The following is a 23924-nucleotide window of genomic DNA, read 5'->3' on the forward strand; positions in this document are numbered from 1 at the left end:
GAGGGAAGTGATTTCAACGTGCAGTATTGTCCCGTGTGGTTTTACATGCCCACTTGCTCGCACAAGAAAGAATGGGTGTGCATTCATAAAGAATACATTGCACGCTGTGGAACATAGAAAAATAAAAAAGAACTGTGCCGCTAAGCTATTACCTGATATTTTCAGTAAGGGGGGCACTAGGTTGCTCTGCACAAAACTAGGCACCTCGTACCAAAGGAACCGTTAAATGCCTTCTTTAAAGTGATAAAAGCCAAAAATATGGTACACGTCACCGTCTTTCTTTACATCCTCGCTCTTACTGGCAGTGTATCAGCCATTCCATATGAAGATGATCCTCAACACTTTCCTCGACAAATTGCTAGAGATGTAAGTGCGGTTTGCTCATTCTACAGTGCGTTTATATTCTGTTTGCTTGCGCCATTCTTTCCCTTTCATTTTTAAATCTGCAGCACTAAAATGTACAAGCTATTTCTATTGGCAGAATTTCTCACCTGTTTACATAGTGCGAAATGTGCGGGCGTGACGTCAAGATATCACCGCTGATAAAATTTATTAACAGCCATACTCCCCCGGTTCCTTTTGTAAGTGAAGCATACATGATAGTTCCCCTCGCGCTGGTGTCGAACCCAAACGCCAAGCTTCTTAGATGCCTAGTGGGTATTTTTTTTAGAATAGTTGATAGTTTTACGAATATTTGATCAAATTATTACGGGGAAGACTATTTGCAGCTGACTGTTTTGTGCAGAGGTGGTTATTGTGTTTGTGATTCTACTGAACCCCTGTTGTGATTTCATTTTTTACCCCGACGGAAACCACCTGTCTTGGCCTCTACAGGTGTGGCAGGCAGCCTATATTCTAAATAAGTAAAACTAGGGCGGAACTCATTCGCGATGACTATTCATGTAGGCGAATAGCATTCTTTTGATAGGAAAATAAAAGCGGATATAATTTAAGTATTTTTTTCTTTTATGAGCACTGCAAGCAAAGTTAAGATCACATCAATAAAAAGATTGCACTACCTTTGGTATCAGACCAGGAAAACGGTTATGCAGATAGCCAGAAAAAAGAAGGCTTGTCTGAAAAAGCCAAGAATGTTATTTCGCTATAAGATGAAGCAGAACATTTGCTGTTTTGACGTATTAAACACCCTCAATTGGTGCTACGAGTCCCTGCCTATGTCCTTAGAAGCGCTACTTGTCACGAACTTTACCACGCCAAAGTGCTTTCCACAAGCTACAACAACATTCAGTGTGCCGCTGTTGCAGCTTAGGCTATTTCACTAATACAGTACTCAGAGCCTGAAACAAATGTCCATGGACACATCATACATTGATTATAATGATGGCGACGGTAGTGACTAATAACATCTATTTTGATTCGAGCTTGGAGCAGACAGTAACCTATAAAGCGTGAGTTTAATATGTGTAAGTACATTTATTTTAATGTAGCATTCTGCTTGTCTCTGCTTGCTCTTGAAAACTTGACGACACTTGTTGGAACTGATTGCGCTATGGTCTTTCCCGGTATGGCCTTTCCCACCAATATTGCAATGTTCGCGGATTTCCAACACTGCCCAGTTTACTGTTTCTTCAGGTTTTAGACCGAGTACTTCCTGAAGCAATCACTCAGAAATATTCCGCAAATATTCACTCAGTGAATATTTTAGAGCGCTGGATTCAGCGCCCTTTCCTGCATTGAGCATCGGCATCCCTCAGCGTAACCGAAATGAGCACAGCGAGGGATGAAAGAGCGAACGAGAAGCACAGCTGGGCATGAAAGGTGGCGATAGATATGAGAGCGCAAGAAGGAAAGGGAAGGAAGAGGGTGCAGCGGAACAACGAGACGGAAAGTAGAGGAGGAGTAGGGTATGGCAAAGGCGGGAGAAGAAAAAGGTAGTGCCGTGCAAGACGGGTTCTGCAGCGACAGAGTAGCGTCAGAGTAGCGCGACGTCGTCTCTTCACCGATGTCATGCGGGGAGCACGTCGATCGATACCATACATGGAAACAGAGCGCTGCATGAGCGGAAGTCTGTCTGCGGTGGATGCTGCGAATTGCGCCCTAGCTTCACCTACGCGCTCCCTCTCGCGGCCTCCCGATTAGCGAGGTAGTCGTGCCACACTTCACTCCGTTTGCAACGTGTCGCACGAGACAGAATGTGCACGCTAGCCGACATATGGCCCAATGAAAAAAAAACATATAGAACTGCGCTCAAATTTAGCATTAGGCAGTATCGTAATCGTCGGTGAATTAAAAAAAAAAGTAGAATATGATAATTCCTGTTACTTTTCTTTTTCTTCAGGAGACACAGGGATAATATGTCGCAAATGTTTTCTCCAGTATGGTAGTGACTTCATATAAGCAGCTGTTTGCCTCAAAAGTCAAAGCCCTGCCCTTTGTTTTGTCATGCAAATCTTTTACTTATTTTTTCATCGTGGTCTTCATAAAACTGCACTGACTTGGCACCCAGCTCACAGTCTATGTTTTCAGACTATTTCCCTTTCTTCTTAATGACTCAGACTAGCCCGTATGCACTGTCAATTACCCTGTACATTGCTTGCCAGCTGTCTTGTCCTCCTTTGCCTTTACGTGCCGCATTGTAATGCGTTAGCTTTCTTTGTGTACCCCACGTGCTTTCCAGGAGCATTGCATGTTTGTCTGTAACTGTCTTGCCGGGTCACGGCGTAGTCTATGGTCGACTGGGTAGCGCGACGGTGTCTAGCGCTGGGGGAACAGGATTCGAAACCAAGCGCTGGAGAAACTGGGTCACTAAGAAATGGCAATGTGTACATATGAGCCGCTCTTTAACGAACATTATTCACACCGACTTGGGCCACTGTAGAAGTGGGACTGTATAGATGCCGCCGTTCAAAGAAACGTTGACGCAGACTTGGAGCACTGCCTTCATTCCATACGCTCTGTGCTGGTCTTTAATGAACTTCTTTGAAGCCGACTTCGGTCAACCGGTATATTTCACTGGGAATGTGCTGCTATATAATGCCGAAAAAGATCCCTAAATTTTTTCCAATGCTGTGGGTAATCGTACCCACGTCCCAGCGGTTCCTCATGAACAGCAACCCTATGTTTTACCAGGCTGGGCGACAAATGCACTTGGCATGTGCCGCCTTTCAATAAACATATTTCACGGCAATGCCCTAGTGAGCTGCGGCATGGCTTCACTGGGTATCTGATGTTCTTCAATGAGCCTCTCACCCCTTGGGTCATAGACTATGGGCAACTAACTGTGACAAGCGACGGAACAATGCTCAGCGCATGCATGCACCGGTGCGTCATGCCCCTCATCTCGGAAGCCAAGCGTGAATTTCTCGGCAGCGACACTGGTGGCGCAGGGGGCTTAGAAAGAAACGTGAGACGTGTTTCTCAGCATTTCGGAGGCCATGCACAGGGTTCACAGCGGCGCCGAAAGATGGCGCCGAGTGTTCCTAGGAAAGCAGGAAAGATGAGTCCAACTGCAGTACTCAGCTCGCGCATAACTCGTTTCGACGGTGGCAATAGGTTCTGCTGATATATGTATTGAATGCCAAACGCACAACTATCAACAGTCATCGTGAGATGGGTTCTGCCGATTTTTTTCAGATGCGCTTAAAGCGGTACAGTGCACTCGAGTTGCCTACTTATTTTCCTTGATTTCTCTAAATTTCTACATTTTAGTAATCTTATGTTGCGCTTTTTATACTTTAAAAGAGGTCGAAGCCTTCCGTCCGTGCAATGAATAATTTGTAGTTTTACGGGGGATACCCAAAGCCAATATATTTACCGCCTTTTAATCAACTTTCGACTCTGACAAGATCTCTTGCTTTGAGCATAAAATTACATTAGCGAAGGTTAGCGCTGGCAGAACTACTCCTGTTTCAAGTCCTCCTGCCCCCTGATATTTTTGCAACCCTAAGATGCTCTAGATAATTCAGTATATTAGTACAGTCACTTATTTATCTGTTTTAGGTCATTGCTTTTCATGGGATAACAAATGTTAAACATTACTGCCTGATGCAAGACGAGTTTGAATGCACTGCACATTCGCAATCGCTGTGAGAGATTCTATCTGTGCACTGTGCTGGCACCGAACTTTTTATAATCACATTGCATACTCGAATCAAATAGCGCTCTACCGTCTGGAACATCTACGGGAACTACTAATTACATCAGAACGTTGAATGTGTCAAGTATAATTGGCCAACTCATCTGACTTGCAAGTCAAATTTTCAGCGATCGAAGCATGCCGACGTCACTACTTTCTGCGTGGCTAACTTTCTATTTTCAGAGCACAACCCGCCGTGGTTGCTCAGTGGCTATGGTGTTAGGCTGCTGAGCACGAGGTCGCGGGATCGAATCCCGGCCACGGCGGCTGCATTTCGATGGGGGCGAAATGCGGAAACACCCGTGTACTTAGATTTAGGTGCACGTTAAAGAACCCCAGGTGGTCAAAATTTCCGGAGTCCTCCACTACGGCGTGCCTCATAATCAGAAAGTGGTTTTGGCACGTAAAACCCCATATTTAATTTTTAATTTAATTATTTACAGAGCACAGGTTCGCCTAATAAAGAGTTAGTTTTTGCCTAGCCATTCTGTAGCAGTCTAATTCACTCTCACGACAACAGGACATCTGTAGGAGGTGCTTGGCGTTCATGTATGACCTATCCGTGAGGCCAGTCCAACCCCTTAAGAGGACTCCAACGTTGCCCTGGATCACCGAACTAATCGCAGGCTACAACCCTTGCAGCCCCAGCGCGGGCTTCTACCCCAGACAACCAGGAAGACCAAGACCGAGTTGGGAGCTACGATCACGGCTCCAGCAATGTCAGCAGCTGTCCTACTTTAACAACCCAGGAAGTCGCCTATTTTCGCTCGATATTCGCCGGATGACCCCGAAACCTTCCTAAAGACTTCCGAAAGGATCTCGACCTACAACGACTCAAATGCTGAAGACAAGTTGGGTCATGCATACTTGTACTGGGAAGAAGCCGCAATAATATGGTTCGAGAACATATAGCCCACCGTACAGTCGTCGAACCTCTTTCGTAGCAGCTTCCTGAAGACATCCACAAGGATCATTCCAGTAGAACAAGTCCAAGTTCTACTGGAAGCAGGGGTGCAGCTTTCTAACTATCACTCTCACTATCTTCACGAAGGGAATGGTCACTCTCTTTCACCCCGACATGACCTCTGATAAGAAAGTTCGTTTTGTGTTGCGCGACGTGAAGCAAGAAATTTTAACCGGAATGATACGAAACCCGCCAGAAGCCGTCGAAGAGTTTCGTTCTCAGAGCAGCCACATCGAGTAGGAACTTAAGATGCGGAACAGACAATGCAATCGCCGTACATTGACGACAAAACTACGCCGACGTTCAACCTCTACGTATCGAAGGTCTGCGGGAGACGATCAGAAAGGTCTCACCTATTAATGGCCCAGTGATGTAAACTGCTGCGGCGTGTTTGAAACTAACAGGGCGCAATGCTCAACCTGAAGCTCAAGTCATTAACGTTATCAGAAGATGAAGCAATACCACCGGAGAGCACTTTGAGGCAGCGTGCCTTGAATCTGATTGAAGGCCAAGACACTATCCTGCCTCGCGCCCCCAGCGTGATCATTACCTTCGGCGCAGAAAATACCGGAGACTTTGACGACATCTTTCAGAGCGACCAACAGCTGTTCCACTTTGAAATGGGCGTCGCAAGAGGAATCGTGCAATTGCACAGAAGGGCAGGTAATAGTGACACAGTTCAGTTAGTAATTTGAAGACTTCAACAACGACATGACAATTGCTTGCGTGAAAGAAGTAACAACAGTCAGCGATACGTTCGTCCTCTTGCATTCTACCAAACCTGCAGCGATCGTCCATGCTACTGAACGAGCCTTTGATATGATTCCGAGTTTTCCCAGGCATAAGCAAGCACAGCCCAATAGTCTCCGCCAGCAATACAAGGACTGCTTCTCGTCGCCTTTAAGGATTCAAAAACACCAGTCGTTAAGCATCGCATAATGAGCGCATAATGTTTTCAACCCCTCCGTCAGTGCCTGTACCAAGTTTGTACTGGAGAACGCGAAGGAATCAAATGAAATGCTACGCGATCAAATTATGTAGACGTCAAAGTGTCCATGGGCGTCATCTGTAGCCTTCGTATAGAAAGAGAACGCAACCCTGCTTAATGCACGTACTGGTCACCTGAATTAGCAAATTGAAGTTGACGAGATGGGTCGAAAGGAATACACGTTTAACATGTCGTTCAGGCCTTGCTCTGTACCCGCCACGTTCCCGACAATCATGAATAGAGTGTTGGGTGGCTTGAAGTGGCAGACTTCCGTAATGTACTCGGAAAATATAGTGTATGTCTGCGGTTTCCAAACAGCATTTGAGAGACCTCAGAAAGATACCAGATGCAATCAAGTCATCCGCGCTCACCCTGAAACCAGAAGGGTACCACTTTGCGCATGAATTCTTCTGTTCCTGGGCGATGTGGTCAGCAAGCATAGAGTACGTCCCGACCCGCAGAAGACAGCTGTCATCACAAACTTCCAGCAGCCCGTCGAGAGGAAGGCAGTGCACGCATTTATTCGCCTGTCTGCCTATTACAGAGCCATGGATCAGTCTAACGCAATTTGGCGTCGACTTGAAATGGCAAACGCCGCAAGTCGAAGCATTTCAAAAACACAAACGACGCTTGAAGGCACCCCCAGCAAATGCAAACTTCACTGAAGCCTCATATTCTACAACGAAAGAGGACTGCATTGCCGCCATTTGGGCTAATGCGAAATTTCGGCGTCACCTCTACGGTGCGCCCTTCAAAGTCGAAGGTGGCCACCACGCGTTGTATTGGGTGAAAAATTTAGGGGACGCTTCAGGCCACCTTGTATGATGCAGTCTCCGTCTGCAAGAATTATACGTCACCGTGATTTAGCAGTCCGGATGGAAGCAATCTGATGCTGACTGTCCGTCTCGATCGCGCCTCAATCGACCTGCTGTCACAGAACGACTAAAACGATGACACAACCTTCCTGGGCAGATAAGCGCTCTTTAGTTCGGCGAACAAAAGGGAGGTGTCCCGGACCTAAGAATGCTTGCTGGCTACTTGGAAGGCAAGACAGACTCTTTCCCAAGGGGTATTCAAGCGCGGATTGTTTTCGTTTTCCTTACGAAAGGACGTCGTTCTGAAGAAGAAATCACGAGTCCGCGGCCGCTACCTTTTCGTCGTATCAATAGCACTGTGGCCAGAAGTTCTGCAAGCCCAGCACTATGGCGCTGTCGATAGGCACCCCGGGTTCTCCAGTTCACCATACAGAATAGAGGAGAAGTATTACTGGACTCAGCTCGCCGCCGGCGTCTCTCACTACGTCAGGACCTGTCGAGACTGTCACCGGGGCAAGACATCACCAACAAGGCCAGCAGCATTGCTACGGTCTATTGAATATCCTCGCCCACCATTCCAGCAGATAGGGGCGTACTCGCTGAAATTGGAAAGGGTTCGAATAAGAAATATACTTTCCCCGCTAGGCCGAAACGGAAGCCCTGCCTAAGGATAGTGCTGCCGGGGTGGCGAAGGAGCTACGACATGGTGCTCCAGAAGTCCTCATCACCAACCAACGAACGGCTTTTACAGCAAAGGTTACTCATGCCATCCTGCAATATAGCCAGAGAAGCCACCGCATGATCACCGAATAGCAATTCGAGACGAATAGACTTACGCAACGTCTAAAAGAGACAATCGCTCACATGTTAGCAATGTGCATCGACGTCGAACTCAAGACGTGGGAAGCCGTCCTCCCGCACATCTTCTTTGCTTACATCAAAAGTGTGCAATAGACAGCGCAGATGATGCCGTTGGAGCTGGTATACGGAAGAAGTGTGGTGACCATACTCGACGGCATGCTGCCGCACGCGAGCGACGATCACAACCTCGAGGCCCCCGCATATCTCCAGCGTGCCGACGAATCCCGACAGCTCGCCTGCCTGCGTACCAATACCCAGCGAACGACATACATCAGACGCTGCAGTCTATGAAGACGCGCCGTGAAAGGCAAGCCCGGCGATAGTGTTTGTGTTTTGACCCCAATACTCGTACATAGACTGAGTGAAAAGTTATTCCGAAGGTATTTCGGACCACACTAGAGCATCCAACGTCTTGGTGCAATTAATTACGAGCTCACGCAGACGGTGTTACGCAATCACAGCGGCGATGCGCACGACCTGAAGTCTAACATTTAGTGCGCCTTAAGTCGTTCCACGCGCGGTCAAGAACTGAGAAAACTTTAATGCTTATATTCTTTCTTGGGTTTCTTTATTACATTTGCTATTTGGTTCGCAGGTTCAGGATGATTCTATTTAAGAGGCGGGCAATGACGCGTTCGCTTATTTTTGTCCCCTTTGACCGATTTTCACCGGCTACAAATGTTAAACGTTATCGCTCAGCGCATTAAGCATCAGCATGTTTCAAAACAATCGCGATTCTAGTAACTATTCTATCTGTTGTATGTGTTGCCGCCGAACCTTTGGAAATCAGATTTCACGCGTGACGCGATTAGTTTAGTACATTCTAGAACTTGTGCGAGCACTAGCGATTGCGCTGGAACGTTCGGTGAGTCGAGTATTAGTACCCGACGAATCCTACTCGCGAATCCAATTATCGCCGATCGGCACATAAGCTTATAGCTTTCTTTCTGTGCGATAGTAACTTATTTTTGTGTGCATAGGGTTACCCACAAGTGAGTACTGTGAATTGCCGTTGCGCCGCAGTTTAATTCTTCTGCATCTCGACAACGTGACGATATGGCTGGGTGCTTGAGTAGGTATTCTTTTTTATTATGTGATTGAGCGTATGACTTCCGGCAGATTCTAGCGCCTTCAAACATTTTGTTCCTCAAAGACCTAGTTTCCCAATGCTATAACCAAACGTCTAAAATGTGAAAAATTTCAGGCAACAGCAACACAGTGTAAACCCTAATATACAATATTTGTAAGTTGCAGGGATACGTATGTACCTAAAACAGAATATACGTATAACGATCATAACAGAAAAGGTGCTACCTGAAACACTGAACAATCAAACAAGTGTTTTATGCATTATGTCAACTAGATTGAGGCCGATAAAAGGAAAACAGCAAACAATAATGGCAAATAAATCATAAGGAAGGAACTGATCTACGAACTAACAAATACTAGCAACTGCATGTAGCCATCAAAAGTAAGTGAGTGTGCACATGTAATTGTTTTTGCAACAAAACTAATATACTGGATGCTTTCGGTCTTTGTATCCTCAGATGATTGCAATTAATGAAAAAATGTTTGCAAAAAGCAGAAGCACCTCCTTCGCCACTGTCGCTCCATGTTTTTCCTTGGCTAAAATGCAGGCAGTGCGCACTGGGCACTATTACAACGTATCCTACATATTTCCTCAACGAGTACTGTAAGTACCAAGCACGTATTTCAGCCATCTTACAGCTTTCTGATCCAGAACGGTTGTAGGGAACGTTCCGATGCTTACTAACTCAACTATCTTGGTCCGCAGCAACACGTTCACTACAATACTCACCACTATAGGCACCAGTCCCCATACGGTAGCCAACGCCGTAAATTTCAAGGTTTTACGAGGTAAGTATTCACGTAATGAACTTTCTGCTTAGAAACCCGCGACCTGCGACTTGGCTATGCAATAACCGCACGTCGCGAAGGGTACCAAGGCCGTTACTCAAGGCATCGATCGAACTACATGTTATCTTCACACTTGTCCAATGCGACGTACGGAGGCAGTGTGCAAACTGAGGCGTGCTAATACGCTGGAACGCGATCTGTTGATAACTATCAGGATATTATGCATCACGCAAAATTCACTGGCAACAGAGCGCATTCACAGCAAATTACTCTGTCAAAGCCGGTCGATATTTTGAGACTGCAATTGTGCTATAAATTAGCGCTAAAAAGTGAATTACTCAATTGCCTAAACTTTCGCAAAGGTTTAACTGTCCTCCGATGTTTCAACTATATTTATTAGCAGAATATTTTCAATGGCACAAACCTTGGATCTGCTACTTATGTGCAACTCGATGCGGGTGGATGTTTTGCGTTTACAGAAGGATTTATTGTCCATTTGCAAATGGTACTTAGTTTTAGCACTAGTTCCTGAAGGGTTTTGTCTAAAGTTTCCCGTATGCCACGTTTGATTTCTAGATGTGTTCTCGCGCTAAATTTTGCTTGCTATATATGTGTGATTGCACTCGTTCGTGTCATCTTTTCGAAAGCCTCTTAAGTGCTATATGCCTCTAGATATGTGTATTATTCTTAAGTCAGCATGCATTCGCCTGGGCAAGTTAGTCTTCACTTCTGCAGTTATTTCCGCAGGCCTGTTTTGTAGGTCTATTTTCAAGAAATTAGCGACTTTACTCAGGACTTTGTCCGAACCGCTGTGCTCTAATATATACTAATTATGTAGAGAGAGATGGAAGAAAGGAAAGGTAGGGACGTTAACCAGACTGAGTCCATTTTGCTACCCGGCCACTTGTCTACCTACGGAATTGCATACAGCATAACCTTTTCCTGATCAATAACGACTTTTCGATAATGTTTCCAATATTGTCGACGCCTTTCTTACATTGTGTGGAATACTTGTCCTCTAAGTGCCACAGCGATGAGTGCTAATCTAAGAAAAAATATTTGTCATATTGTTAACACATCGTTATCTACGTTGTTTTCATGATGAAACCAGATGGTCCCCGTATACGTTTCAAGATCATGTATATCGACCCGAGCAAGAACTGCATTATTCTTATAAAGGAACCATATGGTCCGGAACGACGTAAGTTTCTGCAATGCTACACCAACACTGTACACCCAAGTATAGGCTACACCCAAGTATGCTACACCGAAGTACAGGTGAATAAAAAAGTCGCAGTTACGCCCAAAATGCATTTCAATAGCAAACCATTAGCCACCTATACCAAGGTAGAATAGTAGCTTTATCGGTCATATAAATTTCTAAAGCTTCCCTTACGAACTAAATTACCAAGCATGGTGTAACGCGCGCTCATGCAACCAGGAACAAACATCCCTCGATGACCGCAGGCACTCGCTGTCAAAAACGCTGGCGTGAGGAAGAGCTGCATCAGCAGGAAGCGATTTCACTTTCGTGCTGCACCTCACTTCAACGCACACACTACAGGGGCGGGAATACAGCGCACACGAAACTATCAGCCCTCGGCGCGCCTAAACTCCGTAGCCTTTGCACATCACTTTCGAGATAGGATCCACGCGGCCGCGCTTTCTTTTAATGTTTTTACTTTTTGTCGAACTACTTTTCTTTGTTAGCTTTACTTACATATGAAATGGTTTCATGTATCAGCTAAATTGAAGTACGTGTAAATTTGTTGAAATTTCAAACAGTGTCCGTTTCAAGGAGTTACACTTCAAACAATGTGGATGCCGAAGACCTAATGACATGTTGGCTATTGATACCGTATTTAACTATGTTTTCTGTATTAGCCACATGCCTTTCATTTTTAAAACCTCAATTTTGTTGTTTCGCCATCGTCACGCTGTTCTACCTTGATGTGGTCTCTTGGACCCAGTCAGGCTGTTTCGCACTGCTTTTTGGCCAAGATCTCAGACCACGTGCATGGTGAAATAAAATGAATTGAAAATACAGCGAAGCGCAGCTGACAGGTGATTATGACATGGTACAATGAGCTCCTATATAGATGTCCAATACGCGGATGCGCGTTTTAGACGCACCACACGCAGGAGTAATCTTGTCCACAGAAAACATTACCGTGCAAACACATGTCGCACTGTCTTCACGCCTCAGAAGTCCTAGCGACGTCCGTCTCAGCAAGCCTCGCATAGAAAGTTCAAGACTGATTTTATCACGCGCCTAAAATTTTCTCTTCCGAGAAGGGGCGGGAGTCCAAGCAATTAACACTAGACTTAGGTGCCCTTCGCTCGGCCACATATTGAGGGCACACGCAACGTATCTGAGCTATTGTCTCGAGAGTGCGACAGACGCTACAGTCAGGGTCCCGTCCTCGTCCAATGCTGTGAAGGAATCGGTGAGTGTACGCCACACCGAGCCGTAATCGATGGATGAGTGTCTCCTGGCCTCTCCGCAAACGAAGTGGAAATCGGAATCCCCAACCAGCGTAATGTCTATGCAGGCGCCTTGCCAATCTTCGGAGTTGTCCCATCGTCGCGCCATAGAGGCTTTGATGGAGTTGTGGAGCAAGGCGTTGACCTCATACGGAGGAAAATTACGCTTTACAACCAACAGACTGCAAACGAGTAACTATTGGCGTTACCTTCCACAGGTCACCTTACGCAACTGCTTACATAGTATGCCCGCACGCCTTTCTTGAAGTATAATATGCTGTATTACAGCTCGTGTGGACATAAAAACGAGCTTAGAGTGAGTTTATATTTAAGTTGCTAATAATGCGCTTTATCTTTTCGATTTTCAAAACTATGCATGAGCGATAACTTTTGCATGGATTGCAATAGTGACTTCTGGTGAACATATGTCATTTCGTGAGCCTATATTATGCAGAGGTTCACAGAAGACGGAGCCAAAGTGGTCTAAAGTGGCTGAACAGAAGCTGAAGCCGACACTTCACCAAATGACTGGTGCCTTGCAAGGGAGACTTGGCCCTGTCAAACAATATACGTCTTGTCAAAACATTCGCTCCAAGCTTGAACATCTCTCATTCGGACACTTTTGATCACATAAGAAAGCTGTTTTATTTCTATCAATACTAGCGCAGGCCCGACACATAAAGCCTGGCAATATATGTGAACCAAATATGTTGACAATTGACACCACTGTCTGTAGCGAAGACAGAAGTTGCATAAACTGAAATTATCCTTGGTGACTTGAGAATTTTAGGGTCTCCCAGTGGTGTCAAAGGAAGAACCAATTGCTTTTCCTTAGTGCATGATATTATTTACCCTTGCAGCAGGAACGAGCACTACGACATGTGTAGTAAAGATCCACCTGTGCCAATATTAGCTTTCCTGATGTGCCAGTTGTTTTCGTATAAAAATGTTCAAAGCAGTAGCAAGTTTAGCCGAAGCCATCGGTATCCGTGTCATGTGGCTAATCACAATGGGCGACAATATCAAATTTATCCCTCCATAGCTTCCCTGGTGCTGAACACTTTAGCATTGTAAAAGGGTTGCTCAACGCATTTTGGCACATCATCGAAACACATTACGCACACTTCTACCACCGGCAGCCGCTGCGCGAAACAGATCCCAACTGCCTATATATGTAGCATCTTCCAGTAGGCTTTGACTATGAGTATAGCCTGAAAATTAGCAACTCAATCTTGCACAGGCACCCTTAATCAGGACTAGAGCTAGATTATAGCATAGTTCGGTGTTTGATTTTGCCGTTTCTGGCCATCCTATTCCCACAGAATGCCTCCTGCTGCAAACAAGTTCAACAGTTGACAGAGACCCTCCAGTGGACTGCCAAACTATTTACAGGAATCATTGCAGCCAATGTTCTACTGATGTTTATTATTATAGTTGCAAATCTGTCCTCGTGAGCACTATGAGCAAACCAGGCACGCGTTTGGTTTTCCCACCTGGCCGGATGCATTTTCTGGGAAAAAAGCAACGTTGTTAAGAAAACATGAACTTCTTTTGCGCAGAGTTCATTATTCGGCGTAGTATTTGAATAAAATAATATGCAACAGAGGTGTCTGTAATATTTGCTTAAATAGTTCAGATGCTTTACCATGCACAAAGTGTTTTTGCATTCCCTTCTCATTGTGGGCGGATACAATAGAGTTATAGGTAATTTCGGTAAAAGGTGAGTCAGAACAAAAACACAAGTAAACCAAATTTTCATTCTAAAGAAACTAAAATCTGCGGATCCTACGCGTTGTTGGGATTGGCTTAAGCGCAAATTTCAGTGGTAATTGGCAAGAACGCTGCTCCCGGCTTCATGATCATTTGGAAGTATAGACCACATCCTCCTTTTGGATACATTTGCACTCAGAACTGATGTGCGCCACATAGACCTTTTTTTTAAGTCAAGTACCCTAAACACCCATACTGCCCGTGCATAGGGGTGTCACAATAAACAAATGATCGTCAGAGTACGCGCATTTGAACAGATAATGCATGTTGCAATAAAAACATAAACACAAGCGAAAAAAAAGTAAAAGCATTACAACGACACATCCTAAACATTTAGGACAAATATGGCCACTAAAATGACTGTTAAGAAATGACGATCACTTAGAATGCGTTACTTAGAACTTGCAGTGCTCGGTCTTGTACAATAATGGCATGACCACTATGGAATGACCACAACGGCCACGACCGTGACGAAGGTGATGAATGAGCTGTAATGACATAGACGGCATGGCGTACGACATGGCGACAAAGGTATGACAATGCGGGAACGAATCCGGTTATAAGATAATAATGGCGTGACAACAGCGGGATGATACAGGTAGAAATACGATGACAGAATGACGACAGTTGCGTGACGACAATGGAATGAAGGCAGCGTACTCACTGCGACGAAATGACGACAATAGAATAATCGCGACCGCACAAAGGCTACTCTTTGAAGGCGACAAAGTGCCACCAACGGTATAACGACGGCGGAATGACGACGGACTGATAGCTATTGATGACAACAGCATGATGACAATGGGATGACAAAGCCGGAGTGATGAGAATGTTATGACGACCACAATGTGACGACATCTTACGGATGTTGGAATGTTGCCGTGAGTACGATGACGATAGTATAACTGCGACGGTGTGATGGAAGGAAGGGCAAACGTTGAAAAACATCGACGGCATGAATACAACTAACAGCGATGGTGGAACGAAGACGACTCTATGACGACGATAACGTGTGGAAAACGGCGTCACAAAATTAGATGACGAAGCTGGAATGATGACGATACAACAACTTCGAGATTACGGCTAACGCGCAGCGACAAAGGCATGACGAGGTCGGAATATGTACGACATAGTAACGACATTGGAACGATCACAATGGCATGATGGTGACTGTGTGACGACGATACGTGTTACGGTTGGAAGACGGCAGCGTGATGGCGACAATATGGCAACATAGGGACAGCAACTGGGTAAACTGGCGGGAGGATGACGATGACATGACGACAAACTGATCAAAATGACGTAAAGATGATGAAGTGATGACGGTTTGACAACCATGGCGCGTAGGTGTTGGAATTCCCGTGCACTACTACGTGAATCACTGGCCACCGAGTGTCACATCGATTGACTTTAAATCTGGTGTTTACACTATATCTGATATCGGCGAATCGTGCAAGGCAGCAGCCAGCAGTAATGACATTGGTACGATTAGGATCATGTGGCGACAAAAATTCTACTCGTGTGATCTATGCACACGGCAAGAGCTAATCAATGACAGAGCTGCCACAGCGAGAAAGTCTAACGACGAGTCATACAAAGCTTTAATTCGAAATATCTCCGCATCCGACGCGCTGTGGGAATCAATTTGAGCGAAGCATTCATTGTGATTTGAGGGGAATGCTCTTTCTTATTAGCTATCACACGACCCAGTTTGACATATTCTCACTGAGAGCCTCCTCGCTAAAGAAACGCTTGTTCTGCTCCATTTTGCACATGCTAAGCATAACGACGGAGGAATGACAACGAGAGAACGTCCATGACCGCATCAAGATGACTGCATGACAACGACAAATCAATGACGACGGGATGATGGCAATGGGATGACATCACTGGAGTCATTACGACAAAATGAAAACGATGGAATAACCCCGATGGCATGTCGATGCAAGACGACCACAAAATGACGAAACTGCAGGTACTCCAGGGATGGCGATGGTATGATGACGATGGTGCGGCAGCAACGTGATGCCACTGCTGAACTGCTTATGATTGTGTGGCGAAAGGAATGACAGAGCTGGAATTACGATGGCGGTATGGCAATGCATTGTCAGTGCTTAAAGCAATCAGTAGGAAGCGCCTGATAGTATCGTATTTTTTTACATTTCGCGCCACCGTTGAGGTGGATAGCTGTAAAAAAAAATATTAATAATAAAATTGCGTAAAACTTAAAAAAAAAAACATCATAGTGTCACGTAGTAGTGACGGCGAAGAAAGCAGCAAAACTGGGAATGACGAAGCTAGCGTTTCATTGGGCGAACTTGTGCCCTCAAAAACAGGCTACACTCAAAGAATGGCGACAGCGGCGAACAAAGCCGGCGATCGTCGAAAATTCGATCTGCCGGTCGAGCAGGTCGGCTTTTATGGACGAGTCATCGAAGGTTCCAGAGTAATCGGTGGCGCCCGCGTGTCAGGAAATTTCTACAGAATTCTCATCGCGCATCCAATCAGATTACACAAGCTTCGGTGACAACAGAACCATCGATAGCATTCGAGAAACTTCCGATACATGCGGGCGCGTCCCACGCTGAGCGATGACGGTGAAAAGCGCTCACCCGTAAAAGATAAACAGGTCCGCGTGGCTATAGCTTCGCTATGAGGGAGAAGCAATTTATTTATTTAGAAATGCTGTCAACCCTCAGTTGAGGGTCATAATGAATGTCATAGCAACATGTTAGAACATTCCACGAAGTGTAGGTCTCGTAGCTGTAGTGGCAGTATGAATTGAAGTAAACGTAAGCTAAGTAAAAGCGAGCTGTTGTGCTAGGGGTCCTCTGTTCGAATTCTGCCGTCCGACAATTTCATTTATATTTATTATTTACATACCAAGTCTTCTTTAGCGGTTTTATTACGCCTTTTCCGGTTATGTTTTAAACGTCTTTTCTAGCCCAATCACTGAGGAAGTGCACGGCCGCGCAAATAAGGTTACATGATTTCCAGGTTTTAATTCTATTATTGTTTCGCACTCTTAGTATTTAAGTCCGACATTATCTATGATAAAAGGCAGGCGCTGTCGGTCTTTTCTTTCATGGAATTTGTTTGTGGGCTGCCATTCTCAAAATTCTGAGAAGTAATTTTGTCAATAATGTAAAACCTGGTATCAGCAAATTTAGTGATAGAATGGTGTTGCAATATAAGCCGCATATACCGCGCGCCATATAGCATGGCATGTGATATAACACACATGTACCTACATATTACGGAACCTCACGGCGACGGCAACGTCGACGCCTGCAACACAGGCAAATTCGTTTGGAGTGATCATATAATTCATATCGCAATAAAATGTGTCAACTGCGATTGATCTTGTAGTGTTTTTGTATTGTTGCATCCACGGCAGCAACAATAGCCGTCACCCATGACAGCCCGATCAATACGTATATTCAAGTCGACACCTTAAGAATGTACATACATCGGACACTTCGCCGGACTTGCATGGCATCATCTCGCCTCCCTTCCTGCCGCTCGACCTCGTTCAGCGTTTAGCAGGATTATTGCCGCCAACCATGGAACTTCACCGTCAGACTTCACGCCTGCAGCACGACCATCTCTACCGCTGTGGTGCCTCCATCCACTCCAGACTCTTCTTGTAATTCCAGGCATCAAAAAGAGAACGGAGATGACATCTGTCGCTCTCAGACAAACCGTGCTTTCATTCCTACGTGACAAGCCCATAGAACGCATTCACGTTTACACGGACGGTTCTGTCTTCTCTAAAAGTTCAGGGTGGTTATTCCTGCAGAGTCTGTCACCATAAAATTCAAGACGTCTCACATTACATCATCGATGGCTGCAGAACTCGCAGCTATGCGTGCTGCTTGAGAGTTTATTGGTCCCAAATCATCACATTCCTGGTCCATCTTTTGTGACTCGAAAGCAGCTCTCCAGTATCTGCTGTCACCTTTCAACCACGGACCTAATGTGCAATTAGGCGCAGACGTCCGACTACTCCACCATCACGCAATCGACAAAGGGCACAATATCATCTACCAGTGGATACCGGGTCACTGCGGAATTTCGGGAAATCACAGTGCGGGCGACACTGCCCGATCGGCCGACGACGGTACCCATATTATACCAATACCAATGTCAAGAACAGATACAGCCACAAGTCTTCGCTCCCTCGCATGGGAGCCTACGCAGAATCTGTGGAACACCGATGAATTTACGAACGCATATCTCCACAGATTGAGTCCTCGTCTGCAACTCCGACCAGGGTTACCACGAGCGGAAGCAACACTTCTGTGCCGCCTGTGGCTCAGCGGCGCATTCACGAATTCCTATTCCTTCCGCTTTGGAATGGCCGACAGCCGTACTTGCGACACCTGCGGCTGCGAGGGGACGATCGAGCACCTCTTTTGTGACTATTCCCGTTACAATGTGCCAAGGAAAGTGCTCGTGAGCGCGATCGAAAAACTGAACAATCACCCCTTCACAAAAGAAAACGTTCTAGGACACTGGTCCAGACGAGCTTCGGCATTGAAAGCCTTAAGGGCTTTGCTGAAACATTTAAGAACATGGGAATTGTGCGAGCGTCTTTGAACGTTGTCGCACATAGCATCGCGTTACTGTGCGAATTTTGTTTTTCTTTTTTCTTCTTCTTTCGTCTTTTATTCCTTGAGCCCTTTCCCCAGCGCAATGTAGACAGCCGGAACTTACACTAGCTAGCCTCCCTGTCTTTCCACACCTTTCTTCTCTCTCTCTCTCTCTTGTAGCTAATACACTAACGACATCAAGCAATCTTTATTGCGTGGAATAAACGCAAACACTTTCCCTTTCCCTCTAAGACGGCGAGACACCGACGAAAGACGGTGGCTAAGTTCAGCTGACCTCGGCAGTTATGCTTGTTGTGATTGTTCTGGAATGTTGTGCACCTCCCTTCAGAAGAGTAGGCAGGCGCTGTGCCCCTTGCGGTGGCAGTTGCCAGCCTGCTCCTCGCTTTCCCTTTCCTGTTACCTGTGTATATGTGTATACGTGTTCAGAACAAATAATAATAATATCCCTTGGCTTGGGCGGCAATATTCACTTTCAGTGGGACAGATGCCGTGGAAAACTTCGGAACCGTCGGCATTTGCAGGGTTTAAACTAATCACTGAGGCGGACGAGCTCGGATGAGATGACGAGACGGCTATGTCATGGTATCAGAACACTTGTGATGCTCCTTCATGAGCGCTGGGCTCTTTCGATTAGCACCTCACACAACCTTGCCAATAAGCAAGACAGTCGTTCGGGGATCTCTGGGAACAGTTACGATTTTCAGCCCATGTAGTATTCATATTAAACACTTTTAGGGCGAATCAGTCGAAGGATCACCCAGTGCAATTTTCTTAGTCCAGCGACTGGCCGGGTAGATTCAACCTTACACTACCTATAAACATTGTTTGCCCCATGATTCGTTTCGAACCGAGTTCAGCTGGGCAGTGTGCCCACCGTTCTACCCATTTCGCCACAGACACACACATATGTCGATAAAAAAACACACATACACACCAACACATACAAAAACAAGACAGCAGTTCTTAGTTTGTGACAACAAGCGCTATGTAACTCCTAGCGCGTGCTCCACGTTGCGTCGAATAGCAACGATTCACTTGAAAAAGCAAGAACGTGGCAGTTTCCCGCAGCAGGTGTTTGTCTACTTAACTGACGCCGTCTGTGATGTGCATTTTCTTTTTCGTTCTCTCTGCACTGATGTACGGTGTCTTTGTACTTGCGGTGGCGTTAGGCGTTATGCGAGGAACGTATGGACCGTTTACAGTGGTTAAAAGAAATAGTGCTACCGGCTCGGATGACGCCATACGAGGCCTTCTGAGTGCACCCGAGTGCCTTCCGAGTGTAACCAAATAGCTTGATCACCGCACGTACGGGATTGGCTTGCGCAAATTTTGTTGATTGTACAAGATAACATATTGCAAAAACATTATCAGCCCTTCCCCTACCGGAAAATGGGGGTAAGCGAAGCTTGTCCTGCTTGCACCTGACCTTTGTCATGGTTAAGTAACCCACAGGTAACGGTGCCGGAGCGCTTCTCCCTCCACTCTCTCAGCTCGCGATCTTTTCGTTGCTGTCGGATTGCCTGAGCTCGGGCGGCTCTAACGGCTTGATCGACGCGCCGACAGCGAGCCCATTCACGGGCGAGTTCTCGCCGTCGCTCGTCGAACGCTGCCCATTCCGCGGGGGAGCGCACAACGCGTAGACATCGCTTCCCTTTGGCAGACTGAACTGAACGGAAACGAAGCAGGAGCAGGACCATTTTTTGCCCTTTCTTTTCCCAGTGGAAGCGAAATAGATATGGTTGGTTGCGTGCGTGGCGTGAAAGCACGCCTATGCAGTTAGAATCTATGCTAAGAACTAAAGCTCCTGCGCCGGCGCAGCGGTCACCTCATCCATCAGCCGTTTCCTGCAGCTGCTCTGCTCTGGGAGCTACTGCGTTTTTTACAGCGAAGCTGTACACCTCTACCGTTCAAGGAAATTATCGTGTCGTAAGCAAAGGAGTCCCCATACGCCGACCAATCCCTGAGATAGTGCAATGCCGGGCCGACCCGCGGTGGATGTGGAGCAGGCGTTAAGCACTCCCCATACATGGGCCGATCCGAAAAATAGTACAATAGCGGCCCGACCCACGTCCATGGTGAAGCAGGCGTTAAGCAATCCCCATACGTGGGCCTATGCCCAAGATGCTGCAATGTCGGGCCGACCCGCGGCGGAGGCGAAGCAGGCGATAAGCACTGCCCATACAGGGACCAATCCCGAAGGTAGTGCAATGCCGGGCCGACCCGGGGCGGATGTGCAGTTCACCATTAAGGGGCCCACATACACAGCTTTGCTGGTGATCCTTCTTCGTAGAGTGGAAGGGCACATATTTTTTGCGCGACCACGACAACGCCACTTGTGGGCCAATACAAGCTTCGCTTGAATATGAGGCTGAGCACGGCATGGTAAACCGGAAGAAGTATCCTTCAATACAGCAGTGTCAGAGTACCCTGCAGTACCAATAATAAGAAACGCAAGTTCAAGTCTTCTGCGGACGGTGCGTTTCACCAAATAAATGGTGGTCTGTCGATGACGAAGTATTATTTTAAAACGGTAGTCTATTCAAATTTATAGAAGAGATATTTAGCCCCCGATATGAATGCAATATTAAATGTCACAAGTGTCATTCAGCCAGGAACAATTGGGTGTCCTCTCGGGCACTGTTGGGTTTTTCCGCACTCTCGTGCTTGTTACTAAGCTATCGCGTTCAGAAATGCGCATTTTATTTACAGAAGGAGGCTACTAGGCAGAGCTCGGACGCAAGCATAATTACAACAGACTACGCATGTAGTCTTAACAATGAACCAAGAATTTCTCCCGTGTAAACATCGTTTCCTAGATGGCGGCATGCACACGAATTAAGAATCTGTTTCACTGGGAATTTCGTTCTCGCCATTTTGAAGTATTCTTATCCGACGGCAGTTTTATCCAATTCAAGAGCACTAATGCTTTTCGGGCTCCAAACTTTTCTTCATTTGGTCCTTTTCTTATCCGAATAAGTGATTCGGGGACACAGAAGCTAATATAACAATAAAATACCCAAGCCAATGTTTGAACATCCGAAGCGCTGAAAAGACGAGGGCGACGAATAGAGGCTCGTTCTGTCATGACCTCCGAGATTCACACACGCACGCAGGGCGAAACCGGCACGCGGTAATCTAGGAGGCTATGGTGCCGTGATCCTCTACGTCGGCGTCTTCGTTTTAGGGCTGCTGCTTGTTAAATACGAACTTCCACCGACTCACGCAAGTTTCTGCACTATTGCAATTAAGTCGCCAGGCCTGATGGTCGCACCACGCGGCGAAAACAACAGAATTGCATTCTCAATGGGAAGGAAAACAACAATAGCGACGGATTGCTCGCATAGAGCCACCGTCATTACAGTTTAGGCGCCGGTGAAGTAGCAATAACTACTGATACGAGAGAAAAAAATAGAGCCACGAGAATTCGGGTATGGCTTCACAGGAGGATGCGTACGCGTCGGATAGTAGTGTTCCCTCACCACCAAAATATTAAAATAAGACAGTGCTCAAAAACACCGCATTTACTAGAGGCGCTTTTGTACCGCTTTGAGGCATTGAGCTCGTGGCTGAGTGGTAGCGTTTATGTTTCACACTCCGGAGACTCTGGTTCGATTCCAACCCAGCCCATCTTGCAAGTTGTTTTTAATTTATGGAGTGCCTCCCGGGATTTATCGCTCACGGTCAACGCCGCCGACGCCGACACCGGCTTTACTGCGACACGAGCTCCTCAGCGCTGTCGCGTTAATAATCGGCAGCGCTAACGTTTCGTTCGCGCTTTAGGCTGACAGCGTTAAATCTCTGTCGAATAAAAGTCTCACCCAGAAAGTGGAAACACCACTTTTCAAAGTTTATTCAGTGCGTCCTCCGTAATCTTCCGTAATCAGACTAGCATGGGAAGTGCGCCCACGTCTTCAAAGGTTTCGGCGCCCATACGGTGGCACTGTTAAGGGTCTATAAGGCCGAATGCTCAGAATTTCAGCGTTAGTCTGGTTTCGAGGCCTCTTAGCGTGTGCATACATCGGTCAGTGAAGCACCGAAAATGGGAAAGGCTGAAACATTTAATAGAATACGTTGCACTCTAAAGGCCTATTCGCAATACTATAGACTTCCCCAATGCGTAAAATATGCGTAATTTTTAAGGGAGAGGCGGTTTATCGCCCCGTCGGGAGGTGTGTTTAAACACACAAGTTCCTGAACAATATCTACAATGTGCTTCTAGGTCACGCTGAATGTTCCCCCGTGAGAGTGTTGAAAACCAAACTTTTTTTGCTAAGGTCAGTAGCTTTAGCGACCCTATAATGCATAATTTTGTATTCTAATTGAAATTTATGCAAAATAGGGCAAAATTTACACAAAAGGCATGTTATCACATTAAAGAAACAATCATTATTGCAACACAGACAGCCACTACGCACAAAAGTTTGTCAGCCCTGAAATTGCATTCGTTTTGAATTACTAAAAAAAATCATTGATTGCTGCCTGCAATGCCCGCAATATTGCAAGGGGCCTTTGCTAACGTCTGCACGTGAAGTGTTCGACATTCTTTCACGTTAGGTTATTTGTTTTATTACCGTCATGATCGGTAAATGTAATAACGCTGTGAATGACACCGTATGTATGTCTGTATGCGACACATTTTTGCCAGTTCAGTGCCGTAGTGGTGGCGATAAATGAACAATGGACACTGAGCTTCGGGTAAAATGAACCCACCTGCGTGCTCGATGGGTTTTCAAATTTCACTGCAATTCGTTGAGCGTATCTGCACATTGGATGGCAGCAGCTGTTAGCTAAGCTATCGCTGTAGCTGTCGCTATAGCGCTCATCGAATGGCATCATAGCTTGCTGACACGCATTAATAAGAGGTAAGCATTCGCGTGGCACACCTCTGTGACGGCTTTTTTCAGCGTATAGAATACTCATTATGAATGTTTTCGTTTTGCGCACTGTAAGCGCGCAAAGCGATTGCAGGGGCCAGAAAGCGTAAATGACGTCATTTCTTGACCGCCACGCGTTAAAGATTGCAAATCAACAAACGCCTGAGAACGCTCCTAAAGACAGGCAATATTATAAACCTTGAACCCAAGCCAACTTGCCTTATAAATGCAACGGATGCTATCGGCAAGGCGAGCAGCACAACGCAAGAATGTACAGTCACAATTTTAAATGACATTAAACACGGGAGCGCGTGCTACACGGTACGTGCAGAACGCTCTGGCGAGCGGCTGGCGCCCTATCCTAGTTGGTAGGTTTTGCGGATTCACACCCTGACCTCATTCGCGCATCGTCTTTGAAAGCCCAGGCTGTAATCAATGAGCATGCACACGAGAACACACGCTGCGTCATTTATACAGATTCGGTGTGGCGGCGGCGGTAGCAGACGACGAGGGGGTGCGTCCGCTAACTTTACAAACTGTGAAGGTGCGCTAGCTACTCGTTAGGGTGTTCTGCGTGCACT

General features: G+C 46.2%; 2 long non-coding RNA genes across 2 annotated transcripts in view; one reads left to right on the forward strand and one right to left on the reverse strand.

Annotated features, from left to right (window-relative positions):
* Nucleotides 1–23924, reverse strand: part of LOC140214216 (uncharacterized) — a 359561-nt gene that overhangs the window by 23900 nt on the left and 311737 nt on the right. The window lies entirely within an intron of this gene.
* LOC126517518 (uncharacterized) lies at nt 160–13691 on the forward strand. Its single transcript, XR_011891033.1, has 5 exons — nt 160–366; nt 9272–9417; nt 9520–9602; nt 10714–10803; nt 13409–13691. It is a non-coding gene; the product is annotated as an uncharacterized lncRNA (long non-coding RNA).

Source organism: Dermacentor andersoni, chromosome 11, assembly GCF_023375885.2.
Source record: "Dermacentor andersoni chromosome 11, qqDerAnde1_hic_scaffold, whole genome shotgun sequence".
Lineage (NCBI taxonomy): Eukaryota > Metazoa > Arthropoda > Arachnida > Ixodida > Ixodidae > Dermacentor > Dermacentor andersoni.